A 22311-nucleotide genomic window follows, 5' to 3' on the forward strand; every position below is an offset into this window, starting at 1 on the left:
AAAAAGAAAATATGTGATCCAATTTTTATTTCTGAGCTTTTGCATCATAATTAAACGTTGAAAAATCTGTTATTTTGCAGTGAACATGTATACAAATATGAGTATAAATTTATTATGAATGAAGTATCATGGAGAACAGCAGGAATATGGATGTTCCACAGATAAAAATATTTTTTTTCAATTTTTTAAGCATTTTCTTGAGGATTGGTATCTACTGACTTACTTTGCCCCTTCAAGAGTATAGTGAATCTTTTTATATTTACTTGCTGATTATTATGTATATATTTAAATAGATAGATTATAAATAACTTTACTATGTAAACAATTATAGATTAGTCATGTTATTTTATTTTATTTATTTTTTAAAGATTTATTTATTTATACAAGAACGGGGTACAGGCTAGAGATGCGGGGGGTGAGAGGATTTGCCAGAGACAGAGCAGGGAACAGAACAGGCTGACAACAGAAATACACTGCTGAGGGAAGCACGGGGTGAGACAGGAGAGTTCTGCTTCACCATGTGGGATTCTTGCCGGCCTGCTGCGATCGAACCCATGCTGCAGAGGCTGCGGAGAGCTTCACAGTGCGGTGCTCAATGGCCTGTGCCAACAGGAAGTCCCAGTCATGTTATTTTAGTAGCATATTTATGAAAATATAAATAGTAAGCATATATGATGATTATTATTATTATTGTTACAAATAATTATCAATGATGACTATTGTTATAGCAAATGTTTTGCTTTATTTCCTAAAAGTTTTTTTTTTTTTCTTAAAGCATTGAATGAGTGGCAGCCTCAGCTCTCTTACACGCTGGGAAACTGGTTGTTGTTCAAGTTGATTATGCTGAATCCCCAGCTTTTAGTGTTAGCTCATAGGTAGACTTGGTTTACACTACTTGAAAGGTTGCTACTTGAGTAATGACTTTCCCAGGGACAGTAATGGAGATTAAATCATATACATATTGAAGTCTCCAACTGTATTTATCCATTCATTCAACCCAGTTTTATTCATCATTACATAGCAGAAATATTCTACATATTTTATCCTTAAAAGCTACATGTCCAGTCTGAGCAAGATGAGAAATTTCAAACTGAAGTAATGCATTATCGCCTATTCTCAGTGGAAGTTTTTCCTGCCTCCTTGGAAACAAAAGCATTTCTAAAAGCAGGAAATTATAAAAGATTATCTTTACTTGCCTATTTGAAAATGTATAATAAGATTGAATACTAATAGTCATAATTGGCATACTGACTTTCACAGCATTTACCACTAAAAATAGTGCATTCCTATTCTATTCATAGGAATCATATGTTTCCTTTGGCCTAAAGTTTCTTGAAAATTTGAAGTAAGAATCATTTTTTGTATTGTTATTTTTTTTTTTTACACTGATGTCTTATTTGGGTCTCCTGTATTCCTCCTATAGGTGAAACCATCCGATATTTTTCTTTTTCTTTCTGATTTATTTCACTGAGCATAATTCTATTTTTTTTTGATTGATTGATTTATTTATGCAAGCACTGGGTACAGTCAGAAGCACGGGAGGGTGAGAGAATTCACCAGAGCCAGAGCAGGGAACAGAACAGGCAGACCGACGAAATACACTGCTGAGGGGAGCAGCGGGCGTGGCAGGAGAGGTCTGTCATGCCATGTGGGACCCTCGCCGGTGGCAGAGGATCAAACCGGTGCTTCAGAGGCTGTGGGCAGCTTCTCAGCCCAGCGCTCAACTACTGCACCACCAGGGGAGGCCCTGAGCATAATTCTTTCAAGCTCCATCTAAAAATGAGTTTATCATTTTTGATTGTTGACACAACAAAACAAAACCAGACAATTTTAAGCCAGAGACATCCTGCAGGGGAGGAGGAGGGAGAGGGATCAAAGGGAGGGAGGGAGGAGCACAAAGGACTGTGGTGATGGTACACAGGTGCATTGGTGAAGGAAATTCTATGGGGATTACACCTTGGGGCAGGGGAAGAAAATAATGTTTAAGAATGAACAATGATGTAAAAATTAATAATTTTTAAAAATTAAAATAACATTTTTAAAAATTATTTGCTTAGTTTTCTTGCCTCTTAATGCTTTAAATATAATTCAGGAAATTTTAAAGGAAAATATGAGGAAGTAAAAAATTGTATTTGTTGTACATAGAATAAAGCATGCATTAAAAGAAAAATAATAAAAACAATTACAGTTTATTAAACTGCCAATCATATGAGTGGAACTGCAGCACACCTGTTGTTTATACTATACTTAATGTAACACACTGTGGATTATGTGATATCCCACTATTTGTTGTACCAATGAAACTTTTTTAAATACTGTTAATTATGTTTATGAGACATTATGAATTATACATTGCATTCCAGTGTCAGGGATGTTATATGTGAGAAGCTGGGAGCATCTTAGAATCAGTGAAGGACGGTTCTCCCTCCAAACCTAAATATAACTGCGAAGTCGGTGTACTTGAATCATTTTATTTAATTGAGTTATTGGCTCCACAAAGTGGTGCTAGTGGTAATAAGAGTAATATTATCTTATAAGTTTGAGTTGCTCTTTGTGCTGGGGACTATTCTGAACACTTTGCATAGAGTCTCATGTAATATCATCACAGTGTTCTGTGAGACAACACTGTTTTATCCCCCTTTCACTGATGAGAAATTGAAGCATAGAAAGGCTAAAACAGCTGATAAGTGACAGAGTAAAGTAGGATTCAAGTCCAGTAGAACTGTGTCCAAAGCTTTTCTATTCAAACAGGCTGCTCTTTCATTAATGTGGTGAGTGATAAGAGTTAATAATGTCCTTTTCCCCAAGAAAATGATGTGGAGACATAGGAATAACTAGCTCATTCATGTTTATAGCTCCAAGAGTAGTGGTGTATTTGAGATCTTGCACTATGATTTCTTAAAGGCGCCTTTAACTCTCATAGGACTCCCTTCCATTTGGCCGCAGCCCATGGTCACAGTGCAGTGGTCACTCTGCTAGTAGAGAGAAAATGCGACCTTAACCTGCGTGATGCTGAGCATAGGACAGCTCTGGTGAAGGTATGTGGTAGCCAACTCAACCAACATGGGATGGATTTGACTTAGTTTACTTGACTGGAAATGAATTTACCACATTAACCTCATTTAAATTAGCTAATTGCCAAAACCTACGAAATGTTTAACCTTAATTCCTAGAATTTACTATTTCTTTGTGTGATACTGACAGGCAGTACAATGCCAGAAAGAAGAATGTGTTCGTATTCTTCTAGACCATGGTGCCGATCCAGATATTTTGGACATAAGAGGCAACTCTGCGCTCCATTATGCAGCTGGTAATGAAAATGAGTCCATAATAACAAAGCTGCTTTTACACAAAGCAAATATTGAGGCAAGAAACCAGGTATAGACCAAGTAACTTTATTTACAAAATATAGGAACTGCATTTTTAAGACATAAAACCTTTTATTGACTATATCTCTCTGATACGTATGCACACATACATTCATCCTGAAGACTATACACACTATACACATGATACACGATATGTGGGCCTATCACCACGATACAACTCTAAAGCCAAGTCAGGGAGATCTAGATAATGATGGTGCCCACAGAAAGGCCAAAAGTCTGTCACTGCATCACGTATGCACCCTAAACTAAAGACATAATTGGCGGTGAGTACTCTGCATGGGTTCAGGAAATGGGTGCTACTAGGATGGGTACGAGGGGGACTTGAGACCCCACAGCCGGCATGGTTACCTGAGGAGAGAAACAGCAGGCTTTCGGGGCCCAGGCACCCTAGGTTCCGAAATCAGGGCAAGGGGTCAGGTCATGTCTTGACATCCAACGGGGCATCCACGTGTGGTGCTCACAGTGCTGCCAGCTCTGAACCACCACGGGCTTCCCATAGCAGAGAGTCCTGCTCAGTCTTGCATAACTCGTCAGCAGGGCATACCTGTAAGGGGGAGCAGGTGAAAGGGAAGTCAGTCGATCTGCTTTCCCATCTGGACATACATTATCTTCTGTAACCACAGCCCTGATGTAAGTGGGTCACATGTACATATTGGAGGTTCACATTTACATTTTGGAGGGTCGAGCACTCCCTGAATGAAAATAGTTTTAAATAATTGTCTAAGATTCCACTTTAAATAGTGATGCATCTAAAAGATGCAGTAGAGATGCTTAGCATTTGTGTAGACATGTTTGGCAAATATTTGTGCAAAAGCACTGAATTGGTTAAAGGTTATTTTTAAAAATTTTATTCCCAACCAAGTAATTTTTTCATAATAATAAATAACACAGGAAAACAAATTTGCCTGGGAAATAGTCTTTATTTAAAAACTCAAAACAAAAGTAATATGAAAGAAGTCTGCTGGTGATGATGAATTTTTGCTTCATAAAAATATTTTTATATAAAATGATTTCTGTCTCTCTGGCCAAGGCTGAAGAGCAAAAAAGGGAAAAGGAAGAGAGCAATCATAAACATGTGGGCTAACTTGGAAATTTGGCTATTGATGGTAATTGCCAATAGAGAGAAGAGCTGTTTTTCCCCCTTTAGTTTATGTTTACTCAGGTGCCCTTCAGGGTTTAGGAATGATAATTATTTTTTGGTAAAGGAAAATTATGTGTTTTTTTTTGGTCAAATTCTTAAAATATGGGGGACATTGTATTTTTATTTCTGGCTCCCATTCTTCCAAAAAAAGAAAATGATTTTCAGTGGCAATTAAAATGAAAACAAGAATAAAAGTGAATTTTTAAAAATGAACTTTATCTTATAAAGGTAATATAAAAAGTTCCATCTTCTAATAGGGGCAACCCAAGGACCATTTAGTAATAAGCAATCAGAATTCATTTGAAGCCTATGTTTTTTTAATTCAAAGCCCATGTCCTTAGGAATCCAAGTGAAGTAAGAGTGCCGGATTGTGACATCTGGGTGCCAGGTACCACTGATGAAGGAGAACCAAGTAAATGTGCCTCACTGGAAGAAAACCATCACCTTTAATAGAAAATTCTCAAAATGATCCCTGCATCCCTTAATTCCTCGAACGTTAATGTTTGCCACAAGAAAGTATTGCTAAAAAGGGATTCAGCAAATTAAATTGATTCTTTAGAACTGGACATGTAATGTTTTGTAATTTTCTCAAGCAGTAGATGATTATGGAATGTATCTAGTGGGACATAGTCCTTAACTTCTGCCAAAAGAGATTATTGATTCAATAAATATGCTTCAAACATTTATTACTGTTTCAGAATTTGGAGATACAGGGCTTAAAAAAACAAGTAGCCTATGGCTTCAAGAAATTCTTGCTTTAGATGGTGAGGAATAAAATAACTTAAGTATACCATGGTAAATTCTGAGATGGAAGCAAGATTCTTGGGACCAAGAAATTCTTGACAAGAGTATTGGACAATAACTTTGCATCTGTTGAGGTTAGAGAGAGAAGTATTTTAAAGAGAAAGAACAACACATATGAAGTGACTGGTGAGAAAGTAGGGGTGACTTTTAAGTTGATTTTTCTTATATGTTTAAGTTCAGGGGATCTCTTTTAAGTTTTTAAAATTCAGTTTAAAATATGTGATTTTGTAAACCATTAATTGTTTTTGTTGTTTTACAGAATGGATGCACACCACTCTTATATGCTGCAAGGGAAAAAAAAACAAAAAATAATAGAGTTTTTGTTAAACAAGGGAGCGGATATAAATGCTGTTGATAGGTTTGGAAGGTATGTATTTTAAACTTTATGTGGTTCTAGAGTGGTAACAATCACCGAAACCAGAAAGATTAAATTAATGAGAAGCACATGAGTTTTAATTATTAATATCAACATGTCCTGTTAGGAAGAGAGCCAATTCTTTTTTTCCAAAATATTTTAATTGTGTGTGTGTGTGTGTGTGTGTGCGTGCGCACATGCACTTATTAAGGCAACATTAGTGTACAGCACTGTATAGAATTCAGAAGTAAAGGATCCCACCTATTCAGATGTATGTTACCATGCCACAACCACCACTAACACACCCACACTCTTCCCACATAGCCATTGTGCACCCTCCCACACTGGAATTCTACACACTTCTCTCCATCCCCCACTGGCACATCAGTTCCACAGTCAGACTCCTAGGACTTGCCCTTGGAGAACCAGTTATTCTTACTGTGCAATGTGAAGAACAACACAGCAAGATTCATAGTTCTTATATTAGCTGATGACGCAATCTGATTCTTTGGGTCATATGCCCTTATGTTACCTCACATGGTTTCCTATTGGTTTATTAGTCTTGTAAAGCGTGGACTCTAACTTTTTGTTTACTATATGACACCAACCTGAAATTGCACATCCTTCTAGTTATATGACTTTAGCTTTTCCACTTCAATATTTTTCCTTAGAAGATGCGTATTAGACATAAATAGAGGTTGATATTATTCTTTGGATAATACTTGTTATAAATTTCTTTCTTTGAAGATTACTGATTATATTAGCTTGCATCCCTATGTGAATATTAATTACTATTACTAGATACTACAGGATCATCAGTTTTTTTTTTTCCTTTGTCACTTCTAGTTTATTTTCATGATTTTACTTTCAATTGATATGGGTGGAAGTAAGAAAGACAACTTTCATTGAATAATTTTTTTCTTTAGAAAAACTCATAAGTAGGTGACAGAGAAGAGATGTGTTTTAGATTCCACAGGCCTGGGTTTAATTCCTAGCTTTGCCACTTGCTAGGTGTGTGACTTTAGGAACATTGCTTATCATCAACCAATGTTATTAAAAGGAAGATAATAGCACAGTTGACCCCTGAACAGCACAGATTTCAACTTCATGGGTTGTGGATTTTGAAAAATGAATATGTTGGAAAATTGTTTTGAATTTTATAACAATTTGAAAAACTCACAAACTGCAGCCTTGAAATATTGAAAATGTTCAAAAAAAGTTAGATATGTCATGAATGCATAAATTATATGTAGAAAATAGTCTATTTTATCATTTACTACCATAAATTTTATACAAATCTATTATGAAAATAAAAATTTGTCAAAACTTATACACTGTACAAAGTCTGTGTGTACAGACTGTGCATGTGCGGCATTCTTAATCAAAGAAAATGTGAACCAATGTAAAGATGCAGTTTTAAATCATTAGAGCATAAAATTAACGAGTATATACTAATGACTGACTGTAATAATTTAATATCTACCTCCTGTTTATATTGCAGTGAGCAGAAGGGTTGGGAGTAAACTTACACTATCAATCAATATGCTACAATACTGTAAATGCATCTTTTACATTTCTTCATAACATTTTCTCTTCTCTAGCTCTCCTTATTGTAAGAATATATAGAAATACAAAAGATGTGTTAATCAACTGTCTATGTTATCAGTAAGATTTCTGGTCAATAGCAGTCTATAACTAGTTAAGGTTTGGGGGAGTCAAAAGCATGGATTTTCAATTGTGGTGCTATGTCAGCACCTCAATCCCTACAATGTGCATAGGTCAACTGTATATCTTTTGAGGGTCAATTTGTGTAAGATTGTTGATATAGCACTTAATTTCATGCTTAGACTGCAGCTATGAGTATTGTTACCATTACTATCAGTATCATTGTTTTAAGCTTGCAGATAACTTTTCCTTAGCTGACCTTTAACTGCTAACATAACAGACTAAGGAAGAAATGGAAAATTCTTCATTTAGAGGTTCATCTATTTCAGATAAGTGATCTTGGCATTGTTTCTTGTCCATCGAAGGACCTTAAATTAGTAATTTCTACTATGATGGGTCCCAATGGGACAAGAAGCCTTCTTTCAGCCTTCAGCTTAAGTTACAAACATGAATACTTGCACATGTAAATGGTCAATTCTAGAAAGACAGGCAAGGGATGAATTTGGTAGAGTAGATCCAAGAAGCTCTCTAAGTAACTTAAGTTCCCAAAGATGAAGTTATCTCTGCTGTTTTAGCTCAGCCCTCGCGCATGCTGCATGTTATGATTCAGCAGATACTGTTCATGTTCTCCTCCGGCATGGCATTGATTGCTCTTCTGAAGATGTATTTGGAAGGACTGCTGACCAGTTTGCCCATCATCGTGGTTTTATTAATTAAGTGTTTACATTAAAATGTTAGCTATGTTACCTGAGGATTAAAATAATTTAACTGCTGCTTCTTCTGTAACAGGTGGGATTTCATAGTTTGGGTAGGCAGTTGTGGAATGGCATTGCGGTAGTCCACAGCATCGGTCAGAAATCAAGCCATGACTAGACTAGTTGGGAGCAGCAGTGGGCACTTTTCAATCTTCATCCTTAGGGATTCTAATGTGATCTACTTCATTCCAGCAAAACTCTACAAAATCATGTCACATGTCTGATTTTTCTGACTACTTATTTGCATTTAGAAAAGTTCATTTTAGCAGAAAATCCTGTACTTTCCCCTTAGATGCTATCGCCTATCATTCCCCCTTGAATTTTCTAAAAACCTAAGCAATGAGTTCTTGAAATCCATGAAAGACAGTTCTTTTTCACAAGTAGTATGGAGGGCAAATGGTGACAGACATTCTAATCATTATTTTGTCTCCATTGATTCTGTTGCTGCAGTGTTGCTCCTGAAACTGCTCTTGTAGTCTGGTCACTACTGACCATTGCTCCCAGGATGCCTCTGCTGATCCAGATTCCTCCATCTCCATGGTGATTTCCACTAGGACTTCAATGTCACTACTTTCTTTAGTTCATATACATATAGTCATATGCTCAGCCACTATGTTCTTGCAGCAGCACCTCCAAGCTTTAGCCACACACATCCTTATTCTCTACTCAAAAACTGTAGAACCCATATCTTAGCCTACACCTTGACCATGAATTACCCTTTGAGGATCTTGTCTGTCTTTTTTGTTAACAGATGTTATTTGGACCCAATCTCAGCTATCAGAGAAGTTGAAGAGTCATGCAGGAAGTGATAAGATTATCCTTTCTCTTTTGGTACCAGATCTGTACCCCAAAGCTGCTTTACCTCATGTGGGACACATTTTTTAGGTTGTGGAAAGTGCCATATTGTCCTTCCCAGAGTAGTGGGTGCTAACTTGTCTGAGGTTCATTAAGGTTGATCCCTCAAATAATCTGTTTTTCATAATAGTGAAAACCTCCCAAGTGATTTGTGTCTATGAGAAGTTTCAATTTTTTTTTCAGGTTCTACTTTACAAGGATGTAATTCAATAGAATGGTTAGTTGTTTGTTAGGAAAGCTAAACCCCATCTGTGACTCTTCGGTTTCCATGTATTATAAAAACAGGTTGTCTTCCAGGTCAATTGGATATGAACCTGGGGATTACACATCATTCTAAGGACGATCTACTAATTATGAGTTTTAAGAAATAGAGAAGGAATAGAACTAGTCAAAACCAGGCTTGACTTTTTAGTTTTCTGTTCTTCATGTGATTGGTTACAATTACAGGGGACAATTATATTATCTAATGAAGTAATATATTTATAAATATAGTTACAAAATCTGTAGTAGCTGAGATGAATTCTAAGCCCCAAGGGAAGAGCCATTACTAGCCAAAATATAACATTTGGTTGTTAGATCCTATAAAAAAGCACAAATTTAATTTAGATTGGTATCCCAAGTTCTACCAGTAAAATTCAGAAAGAAATTATTCCATTGCTTCAGTATTTCTCTGTGCATTAGTTTTTTTTTTTGTTTGTTTGTTGTTTTTGGGGTGTGGTGGGTATATTAAATTTCCTAATAACTCTGTGAATGGGACAGCCAGATAACTGTTTTACAGGGGAAAAGGGAGCCAAAGGGAAGTGGTTTGTCCAGGATCAAATGGCTATTTGAAACTTGACATACAGATGCTTTCCATATTTTTAGCTAACTCTAATTACTGCACTCTACAGCCCCTTTTCATCTTTAAGTTACCTGTTTGATTAAAAACAAATTGTAGCACTTAACACATTTGAAGTATATGGGATCATTAAAGTTTTGATATTATCTGTTACTACCTGAAATATTGTAAGAATAAAAATGTTGTTCACATAAGTATTAATATTAGCAATTTTATTAATTACCTTTCTTTACATACAGGAATCAGAAAATTATACTTGCCTATAAAAGTAAAAAGGACAAAGAGAACAAAAGGAATGAAAATAACAGAAAAGAAGAAAAGAAGAAAAACGATAAAAAGAAGGAAGAGAATGATCTAGGTAAGACTTCAGATAGTGAATTACTCTTGGTGGTGCTACCACAGAGGAAAAAATAAGAATACAGGAATTTTGATAATGAAAGAGCAATGAAAGAGGTGTACAAATTGTATATATATTTAAAATTTCTTAATAGTTTTCTTCTCAGAATTAAAGAAATTATTGTAGTCATTTGAAATCTGAGACAGTATTGCCTTTCTAAAAAAAGTTCTAAAAATTTAAGTTTTTATATATTTCCTCTAATCACATTAAAACAAATAGGACTTCTACAAGAAAGCGATTATAAAGAAAAAAAGCAAAAACAAAACAAAACAAAACAAATAGGACTTGTTTTAAAATATGTTTTTTTTAAAGATTTATTTATTTATTTACTTATACAAGCACTGGGTACACTCAGAAGGGTGAGAGAATTCACCAGAGCCAGAGTGGGGAGCAGAACAGGCAGAACGACAAAATACACTGCTGAGGGGAGCAGCTGGCGCAGCAGGAGAGGTCTGCGCACCATGTGGGATGCTCCCCGACGGCAGGGGATAGAATTGGCGCTGCAGAGGCTGGGCGCTGCTTTGCAGCCCAACGCTCAACCACTGCCCCACTGGGGAGGCCTATTATTTTTATTTATACAAGAACTGGAGTACAGGCCAGAGGTGCAGGGTTTGAGAGGATTCACCAGAGAATGGGGAGAGGAACAGGCAGATCTACTGAAATACACTGCTGAGGGGAGCAGCAGGAGAGGTAGGAGAGGTCTGCTGCGCCATGTGGGTATCTCGCTGGTCAGCCAGGGTGGGTATCTCCCTGGCCAGCCGGGAATGGAACCCGCTCTGCAGAGGCTGCCGACAGCTTCACAGTGCTGCACTCAACCCACTGCGCCACCAGGGAGGCCTCATGCTTGTGATTTATTATAGTGAAAGGATGCAAGGAAAAATCAGCAAAGTGAAAAGATGTCTTGGGCAAAGTCTGAAGGAAAACAGGTGCAAGCTTGTAAGCGTCTTTTCCCTGTGGCATTCTCAGAATGTGCCTAGTTCCTCCATCTCAAAATATGACAGCACATGTAAAGTGGTGTCTGCCAGCCCCGTGTCTCAGAAGACCTAGTGCTCCAGGGTTTTGCTGCAGCCTAGACATCCTCTCCCTAGCATGTACTGAAATTCCACATGCCCAGAAAGAAAGCAAGTGTTCAGCAGAAACCACATTGTTTGTACACATAATTTAGCAGTTGGGGAGTAGAGGGAAACTTCCCCAAATCTACTTTCCCAGACACTCACCAAGTGTCAGCCATTTCAAGCAGGAATTTCTAAGGAGAGATGTCTCAGGCTCACTGTGGGAAATCTTTCTACATAGTAGTTAACGCTAACCTTAATGTATGGCTTTATCTTAAAAATTGTATTTTAATAGGTAATATGATGTTATAACATGGTATTTGTTTCAGTTGCACTACCCACATTAAATTACAGTGCCGCTTACATTTTTGATTTTTGATGGGTACTTAAAGGTATTTATACATAAATTACTGTGGTTAGTATAAGTAATTACAATGTGTTCTTTATATGTTCTTACTCTTTCAGGATAACTCTGAGACAAAATAAGCATAGTGAGTTCTGATTTAAAATTAAAATGAAAATTGCTTATTAGGTAGATGATCTAATTTGATTCTTATTATGCTAAACCCCATTGCAATTATAAAATAGCATAGTCAAAGATGTTTATCAGATTTTGCCACTTAAGTTTAAAATTAAAAGAGGTTATTTTATATATAATCATGTACATCAGCTAGGGAGATAATATCCGTATTTGCTTACTTTATTTTCATGTTTAAAGTGACTGTGCCTTGATAAATTATTATGTGGTAATAGCAGGTCAGAGGAAACCCTTTGAAAAAGTAAGTCTTTAGAGAAGTTTTAGGTTTACAGCAAAACTGAGCAGAAAGTACAGAGTGCCTGTATATCCTGGCTCCCACACATGTGCAGCCAAATGTGCTGTTGACATCTTGCACCACAATTGTACCTTTATTAAAATGTGTGAGTCTACACTGACTCATCATTCTCACCCAGAAGTCATAATTTACACTAGGGTTCACTCTTGGTGTTGCGTATTTTATGGATTTTGAAAAAGGTATATTGACATGGATCCACAATTGTAGCATTGTACAGAATACAGAATAGTTGCATTGCTCTAAACATCCTCTGTGTTCTATCTGCTCATCTCTCCCTTCTTTCTAAACTCCAGAAACCACTGATCTTTTTACTGTCTCCATAGTTATGCCTTTGTCAAAATTTCATATAGATGGTATCATACAGCTTATATCTTGAATGCTTAAAATGTTCTCATTCAAGATGTTCTTTGTTCTTTATGGTTTTTGCCACTGTTCATAAGCATAGCATGTGACAGTAATGCCTTACAAACTAAAAATCCTGATTTCTATAAATGTTGAATGCATAATGGGGAGGGTTGAGAAAAATGACATCATTCACTACTATGCAGCATTAACTGAACCATCCTACTCTATGAAGTATATCCAGAGAGACTATTTATGGAAGGAGATAGTCTCCACAGGCTGTACTTTATCAAACTAGAGTCACAGTCTTTCATACTTAGCTTGCGGTAAGTATGAACACAGTAAAAGTGTTTCCTGTTTTTCCTGCTGCATTGTATATTGTTTCTGGACCAAGTTTCCTTAGTTTTTTAAATTGACGACATATCATTATTTTACATCCTTGTTTGTTTTCTCAAAGGATTTGAGGCTTTCTTCTCAAAGATGTCACTATAGTTTTCCTGCCACCAAAGCACCCATAGTCCTCCATCACAGTCCATGTTTCATCGTAAACCAAGCGGTGTTGACTAAAAACCTGGAGAAGTTGTGTTATGTCACAGCAAAATTATTTTACTCTCCTCTAAGTATTTCTAATGGTGGATATCCAGAAGAATCGTGTTATGTAGGTTTGACAATGTCAGTTTATGATGCTGATTCTGCTGATGATACCATTTTGTGTCAGTTTTATAGGTTTGACTAGAATTATGGTCACTGTAAATAACAGTTCACTGTTGGTACTAAAGGTCAGTAAATATATTTTGATAAGTGATATCAAATATCTTGCTTTCGATAAATATAAAGGAGGGGGGAGCCCAAGAGTTCTTTCTAGCATTGTCTCCAAGTTGGTCCCTAAGGAATATTTGTTAGCTGTCTTCTACATTTAATATTCTATGTTATCTACTGTTGATTAAAATGAGTTTTTTTTCTTTAATAGCAAAAATGAATGCTCACAAGGATACTGAAAAGAGGTAGGATTTTACAGATTTTAAAAATGTCTTAACTGATGGAATGCAGAGAAAAGCAGTCAACATTTGTTGCGTGTTTTATTCCAGGCTAGACACTGTGTTATGTGCTTCACATTTGTTATCTCATATAGTTATTTGGATAGCTTTGCAAAGTAACTGCTGTTACAGCTCACTTTTTACCAATTAGGCAACAGCTTCAGGAAGCATCGCATGTGACAATAATGCCTTACAAATTAGATAGTTTGTAAGGCAAACTTAGTTCATCCACAATTCCATAGTTAAGAAGGCATTTGCTCCATGACTTGACCATTAGCCTGCCTGGCTTCCCTGTCCACTGTCTTGTCCCTAGGTGCTTGTGTAGCTCTGGCATGAATATATAGGCCCAACTCAAACAACTCAGAAAGTTCAATTTAGTTATGTGCTAATTTTTATTTTCAGGTTTCCCTAAGAAGCTGGCTTAGTCCAGGCATTTGTCCCAATACATTTAACAATGGCAGTGGTAACTAAAACTTTGCATTTGCCATCAAAAGTTTTAGGGCATATCTCAGTTAGCTATGGTCATAGACTGCAGGTTTTACATCAGCAAGACTCAATCATGCAGGTCTTCTTAGGTGTAGAGATATTTTATGGTCCTTGAGAGAAATTGTTCTTCTTTAGTTGAAGATTATCTGTGGTTTATAGAACAGCTTATGTTAACCTCAGCATCTATTTAGAGGATATTTCTCATTGATTTCTATACTTTATGACTTCACAGTCTGGTATAATCATTAGGCTAGTAGCCTTGGCTAGTACTCTGTATTTTTTTTTCATTTTTGGTGTACCTTTTTTATTATTCTTCCATGACTTTCTATAAGTTCTATAAGCTTTTCTTGATTTTTTTTTTTTTTTACTTTCTTCTCTGCTGTTCTTGATGATTGTTTTGTTCTATTTTTTTCTACTTCTACCAGGAGTTAGTCTCCATTTTTCTATAACAAAATAAAAAGCATGTAGAATTTCAGAATTTTAAAGAATCTTAGAGATTCAGTCACTCAAAACACCCTGTAGTACTTCAGCCTATGTTTGTCTTCTAAGCCAAATAGCTGTTCAAATGAATAATTTGAAATTCAAAGAGATTAAACTGATTTCTTTGGGTATGGCATATGCAAAAATGAGATTTAAATTCAGATTTTTCCTTTTGAAAAGAGATTGTCTCCAGGTGAGTTTTTAAGAATAGAGAGGTGGGAATTGGGTCTAGTGAACGCAAAGGAAGAAGATAAGAATGAATTAGCAGAGGCGGCCAAACTTCAAGAACACGACCACCGAGTTGATAGGAATAAGGGTTTTAGAAAAGAGTTACAAAATATTGGGGTTTATGCAAGTTATATAAAGAGAAACTACAGGAACAAGCAAGTTGGGAATAGTAAGTAGAGGCATATTAAATAGAAAGTTTAGTGGAGACATAAATAGTTTGCTGCTTTTTTGTTTGTTGAATTGAGGGAACTAGCATACTTCATTTATATCAAAACACATAAAACCAATATGAGCCACTGGGTAGTGTCTCTTTACAGAAAATAAGATTGTGATATCCTCCTCCACCCCAAGTTAGAAAAGCTGCCTTAGATCTCCCACACCAACTACGGTAGTTGAGATTACTAACCTACATAGATTTTTCACCTATGGCAGGTGTTTCTTAGTCTCGCCTCTCTTTCCAATTCACCAATGTCCCTGTCCATGTGCTGGCAGGGTTGCACAGAGCTAGGATGACTGTCAGGTCAGTCACAGGGCCTCATCTGGCTGCTTGGTCACAGGCCTATGTTGGTAGTGAGAGCATAAGCTCTGTTGAGCTTATTTTCCAGCAGCAGGGAAATGACCTGCTCTTGGTCATTTGAGCTCAGCCTTGTTTCTGGAATCTGTGCCTTCATAGGTTGAAGATTTAGAGGTTGGAGACTGCCATTGAGCCTGGTCGATGTGGGGGAATGGGAGTAGTAAGGGAGTAGTAGTAATGGGAGTAGTAAGGGAGATATTTAGTAAAGGGAGTAGCAAGGGAGATATTTAAATTGTATGCAAGGGAAATAGTGGCAGAACTCAGGACATTGTCTTTGCTGCAGTAGTCTCTCTCCTTGGGTATCTGAGTACTTATGAACATTTTTAAAGGCTTGCCAGTTTATGGGGACTGAAAAAGGCAGGACCTAAATAGGAAAAATGATCAGAATTCATAATTTTTAATGTTTTAATTCCTCTGGAATTAGTTAATTATTCTTTGACTTCAGTACATTTAGTTTTCAAACATTTTAGGGAACTCCCTATATAATTTTAGAGTAAAGGGAAGGAATGAATCCTAATAAGTGGTTTGCATGCTAAAGGAACAAGACTGCTATTTTTGACTGACATAGATTGGTCTTTGAACCAAGGACAGGTTATGAAGAAGAAACAGTATATCTTTCTTCTTTTAGGTCATCAGATTTATTGTAGTTCAGATAATAAAAGTTATGCCATCTATTAATTGGATTTTCAATGTAAGCTTCAGTAATTTTTGTGAGAACTACTTTTTTTCCTCAGAAGCTGTAATGTTTTGTTATGGGCACTAAGAATGGAATTTTATTGGATATTTCACAGGTTGGGGGAAATAGAGGCATAAATAGAAACAAAAGTTGTTTTTTTTTTTTAAACTGACCCCAAATTTGAATTATATAAAGAAAATTAATATAGGTAGGTAGCAAAGTTTTACTTGATTCTTCAATGTTGAAATGAAATTTGTATTGTATATTTTATCTCTAAAGGCGTCCCATGAAACTAAACTTTGAGGATTCATGTGCTACATTATCCGAAAGCATAGATTTTGAAACTAAGGTAATGTGTGCTCTTGTGAAATTTTCTGCTCTGAATTTAGTTTCCATTTTTTATCTCTGTGTGGCGTTCATTAATGAATTATTGCCCCAATGGTTTACTCTTTCTTTCTTGAAAGAAGCTGAATTTATTAATTCATTTTTTAATGTTTACTGGGGTAAATTTGATTTATAACACTGCATATATTTTAGAGATATAGTTTCATACCTCAAAAAATATAAGTTATTATACCACACCCACCACTAAAGCCTCTATAATCCTGCACCGTATTCACTGGGCCTCATCTGCACTTCACTTCCTTTCTGCCCCTCTGGTAGCCTTAGTTCTACAGCCACAGTTTAAGGGTTCATTTTGGTTTGTTCTCTTACTTTGTTTCTTTATTAAATTCTACTGCAGCAAAGACAATGTCCTGAGTTCTGCCACTATTTCCCTTGCATACAATTTAAATATCTCCCTTGCTACTCCCTTTACTAAATATCTCCCTTACTACTCCCATTACTACTACTCCCTTACTACAGATGTTATTATAAGATAACATCTAGTGTTATCTTATAATCATGAAAGAGATCGAAAAAGAATCAAAATGAGAGAAATTGTTATAAAAATCTGACAGACATAGTGAGGTTGAGTGAGAGCAGGAATTTTATACCATAAAATAGGATGAAAATACTTTTTTTAAAATGTAAATTAAGAAAGCCAGGTAATAAAAAACAATGCTCATGCTTTCCTGAATTTCTTAAAAGTGATTTTTATGAGGAACTGAAAGAAAATTAATTTTTTATGCAAGTAACGGTTTCCAACATTGTATATGATTCAGGAGTACGGGTTCACGCCTCTCCAGATGTATGTTTCCACACCACACCATCTAAAATCCCAGCTGTCTAAAATTACAAAAGACACAACACCAAGGCATCCTCAGTCCTCCACCAGTCAGTGGTTCCCTTCCCCTTTGGTAGCCTCCTTTCTGAAGTCCAGTCTCCAGGGTTTGTTTTGGTTCAGTTTTATCTTTTCCTTTGTTTTTTCTGCAGTCCACATACCCGGGAAACAAATTGCTGGTATTTGTTTTGTCTGTCACTTATGTTGCTTAGCATAATTAATCCAGTTCTACACGCACTTTCACTGAAAGAAAATCAACCCATCCTTTTAAGTTTAGGTAAGTGGTATCTGATCTTTAATGTAGCACTGCTGTATTCGTTGGTAATGCAAAGTGAATTGTCTTTCAGGTCTCAACAGATTTATCTTGGGTTATGAACTTTTGGCTCTTCTGTTTCTTTTGGTTTCTAGCTTATCTTACAGTTTGTTATACTTAATTGAGGGAACTATCTTCTCTTTGGGGTTGGTATAGTCTTGGTGTAAATGTTTTGATCTTTTAGAAAATAAAGAGAAGAAATACGTAAACATTTTGTTTTCTTATTAATTAGAATTAAATTTTCTAATTCTAGAAATGAAGTTCTTAATCTCCCATTAAGTGAAAAAATACATTTTAAGCTGTGCCAATCTTCAAAGAGAATCTCTAGAAATCACATGTTTTCTGGAAGGATTCTGATTCTTCTTCTGATGATATCTGCATGTAGTGGACACATAAGTACACATCAAATGCATGAAATCACAATTTATGATCTTTTTCCTTTTTTTAGATTGCATTATCCTTTATTGAGGCAATGTTGTTTTACAACACTGCTTATAATTTCAATTAGTTTTACCATGGAGTCTTAGGGGTTCTCTATGTATATTATCCCATCAACTACAAATAATCAAAGCATTATTTCTTTCACAATTTGGATTTTTATTGATTTCTCTTGCCCAGTTACTCTGTCTAGGAATTGTAATGTATTGAATAGTAGTGGTGAAAATGGACATCCTTGTTTTGTTCTAAATCTTAAAGGGAAGGCTTTTAGTTTCTCACCATTAAGCATGATATTGACTATAGGTTGTCATATATGGCTTTTATTATGTGATGATATGTTCCATTTATCACAGGTTTTTCAAGGGTTTTCCTCAAAAATGGATGATGAATCTTATCAAATGCTTTCTCAGCATCGATTGAAATGATCATGTGTTTTTTTCCTTTTCTTCTTTTTGTCGATGTGGTGTATTACATTGATTTTCAACGTTGAACTATCCTTGTGTTCCTGGTATAAATCTCACTTGGTCATGGTGTATAATCATTTTAATGCATTGTTGGATTTGGAATGCTAAGATTTTATTGAGGATTTTTGCATGTATGTTCATTAGGGAGATTGATCTGTAGTTTTCTTTCTTTGTGTTTTCTTTGGTTTTGGTGTTAATGTAATGTTGGTCTCATAAAATGTGTTTGGAAGAATTATTTCTTAATTTTTTGAAAGAGGATGAGCATGGTAGGTACCAGTTCATCTTTGAAGGTTTGGTAGAACTCACTTGTGAAGTCATCTGGTCCTGCACTTTTGTTGTTTAGGAGAGTTTTGATTACTGTTTCAATTTCCTTGCTTGTGATTGGTTTGTCCAGGTTTTCTATTTTTCCTATTCAGTCTTGGATGATTGTATAATTCTATTCTTGGATGATTGTCCATTTTGTCTGGTTTGTTGAATTTGTTTGCATATAAATGTTTAGAGTAATCTATTATTATGCTCTGAATTTCTGCAGTGTCTGTTGTAACTTCTCTTTCATTTTGGAGGATTCTTCCTCTTTGTCTTAGTGAGCCTTGCTAAAGGTTTGCTTCTTTTATTTTTTCGAAGAACCAGCTTTTTGTTTCATCAGTCTTTTGGGTTTCTTGATTTCCATTTCATTTTATTTCTGCTTTCTGTTTTATCACCTCCTTCCTTCTACTGGCTTTTGGATATTTTGTTCTTTCTTGAGATGAAGAACAAGGTTGTTTGTTTGGGCTCTTTCTAGTTTATTAGGCCTATATTGCAGTATACTTCCCTTTTAGAACTGTTTTGCTCTGTCCCATACATTCTGGAATGCTGTGTCCTCATTATCATTTGCCTCTAGTTGTTTTTTAATTTCTCTTTTTTAACCATATATATATATATATTAAGATTTATTTATTTATACAAGCAATGGGAACAGCCAGAAGCGCAGGAGGGTGAGAGAATTCACCAGAGCCAGAGCGGAGATCAGAACAGGCAGACTGAGAAGTAAACTGCTGAGTGGAGCAGCGGGCCGCAGGAGAGGTCTGTGCACCATGTGGGACCCTCACCTGGTGGCCGAGGATCGAACCGGCGCTGCAGGGGCTGCGGGCAACTTCACAACCCAATGCGCAACCACTGCGCCACCAGGGAGACCCATGTGTTTTAATTTCTTCCTTGATTTCTTCATTAACTCAGTGGTTGTTAAGTAGTGTATTGCTCAGTCTCCAAGTATTAATGTGATCCCTTCTTTTCTTTTTGTGGTTGATTTGTAGTTCGATACCTTTATGGTCAGATAAGATAGTTGATATGGCTTCTGTCTGCATGAATTTGTTGATGTTTGTCTTGTGACCCAGTCAGTAGTAGATTCTGGAGAATAACCCATGGGCACTTGAGGAAAATGTGTACTTAGCTTATTTGAGGGGGTTTAGTGCCCTGCAAATGTCTATTGGAGCCACCTGGTCTAGTTCTTTGTTTAGGGCAAATATGGCCTTATTTATTTTCTCTCACACTAATTTGCCCATTAGCATGGGGATATTGAAGTCTCCAAAGACATACATGTTGTGTCATGCTGAATAAATGACAGGAGTCTTGGAATAGTTGATGAAAGAAAGGGTACTGCTGCTCAACTGGCAGAGAGCAGAGACCTGGTGTTTTTTTTTTTTTTTTTTTTTATTATTGGCTCAATAATCCTATTGATGGAGGAAAGGAGATACAGTCCAACAACCTAACTCATACAAGGAGGTGAGGGCAGAAGGGATTAGCACAATCCATTTACCCAGTTATGGAAATCAAGACCCTTAAGCATCAACGCCCAGATTGGGGGGCACAACACCCAGAAACTATCAGACTGCTATAGGGGGGCACAGACCAACCACCCACAAAGATTAGCCCCTCCCTGAAGATTATAAAACCTAACACTTCCCGCCAATGTGGCAGCACTCTGCCTGCCCACCTGTGACTATGCAGGTGCTTCTTTTCACCAACCCTGTCCCTCTGCAGGGCAACAGCCTCCCTGCCTTCCCGTGACCTGTACCATGCCATGACTTTTCCTCATTGACCTCCCTCAGTGGAGGCAGCTATCCTCAATGCCACCAGCCTGCAACCATGCAGGCCTCTCTCAGCAAACCTGTCCCTTTTGGGGCAGCTCTTCTGCCTGCTTGTGTCTATGCAAGTGTCTTCTTTTTTTTAAGATTTATTTATTTTTATACCAGAACTGGGGTACAGGCTTGTAGGGTAAGGAAATATGTCAGGCTTTTCTGCCCTCCCACCATCAGAATAGATGATGGATCCTTGTGGTCCTGAATGCATGCCTGAATGCGGGCACCTGGAGTAGGGTGTGGGCATAGGTAGATGGGGTTCACCTGGGCTAAGACTGGGCTTTTAAGGGCGGCATCACGGGGATGCCAGCAGCAGCAGCAGAAGGCGAAAGAGAAGCCAAGAGAAGGCCGGAGAGCCCAGAGTGAAGACCTGCTGGGGGCTGGGAGGCCTGCCAGCCTACCAGCCCCCCAGCGCCCCTGCCTGCCATGTACCTTGTAATCCCAATAAAAACCTGCAAAACCACTGAGACCTCTGACTCCTCCTTCACCCGGTCTGCTGGATCAGAAAACCTGCACTGTGTCCTGTCCATCCCTTTACAAGGCCAGATGTGGTGCGGGAGGGTGAGAGGATTCACCAGACAGAGAAGGGAACAGAACAGGCAGACTGACAAAATACATTGCTGAGGGGAGCAGCGAGCGAGATAGGAGAGGTCTGCTTTGCCATATGGGATGCTCACTGGCCGGCCGGGATCAAACCTGCACTGCAGAGGCTGCAGACAGCTTCACAGCACTGTGCTCAACTGCCTGCACGACCAGGGAGGGCCTAAGCAAGTGTCTTTTAAGGGAGAACTCAGAGGAAAGTCCACAGGAATAGAGGAAGCAGACCCCATCATGGATGAGTGCCTCAAAGAGCCTGAACCTGTCATGGACAGATTACAGTGGGGGCAGCCATGGGCATACCCCCAGAGTGGGGGCAGCCACAGGTGTGTCCCAGGGGAGTAATCCTATTTTTGTGGACATCCCCGCATTGAGGAGGAACTCCCCTAGACCTGAGCATCCTCAGGCCTCAACATCCTATCTGTCCGTGGCTTTCCCTCTTCTCTGGGTGGAAGGAATGCTGCCTCTGAATTCCTATTTAAGAAGGATAGCTTGCATTTGGCCCACATATGGCTGATCTTACTACCATTTAACAAGAAATCCCTGTGGCATTTAAGATGAGTTACAATGCAGGACCAAGAGACCTAGCTCTGACACTAAGATCTGAGATAGCTGACTGGATTTGTCTCAGTCCCTCACAAATCTTGAAGGTAAGGCAGCTATAACAAGAACCTTTAGAGTTGAACCTCAAGTTAAAGGCTTGGGCCCACTTATTAACCAAGGAGAGGAAATCTTGTCCCCATAGCAAGGGAAGGAGACTATCAAATTACCAGTGACATAGGAAGACACTTGAAAGACAGGGATTCAGAGGGGAAGCTCTGAGACGGGGAGCACTACCTGAGCAAGAAAAAGGCTGGATGGGTTACTGGCTACTTACGGTCATTGACTTGCAATTGATTACAATGAAAAGGAAGCTGTGAGATTGTGGTTCTGTTACAGGGCAGGGAGCGGGGCACCCCAGAGCCCGCAAACCTGCCTGCTCTAAATAGGTTCTGCCATCCATCGCATCAGCACAAAACATATGAGACTTTAATGAAAAGGAACTTGTAAGGGCAGGAATGGACACAGGGCAGGTTTTCTGATCCAGCAGCAGACCGAGTAAAGAGAGAGTTCTGAGCCCTCAGTGGCTTTTGCAGGCTTTTATTGGGATTTATCAGGTACACAGCAGACAGGGATGCTGGGGGGCCGGGAGGCTGGCAGGCCTCCCAGCCCCCAGCAAGTCTTTCCTCTTTCTGGGCTCTCTGGTGATCTCT

The sequence above is a fragment of the Talpa europaea genome (genome assembly GCF_964194135.1).
Source record: "Talpa europaea genome assembly, chromosome: 14".
In the NCBI taxonomy this organism is placed as follows: Eukaryota; Metazoa; Chordata; class Mammalia; order Eulipotyphla; family Talpidae; genus Talpa; species Talpa europaea.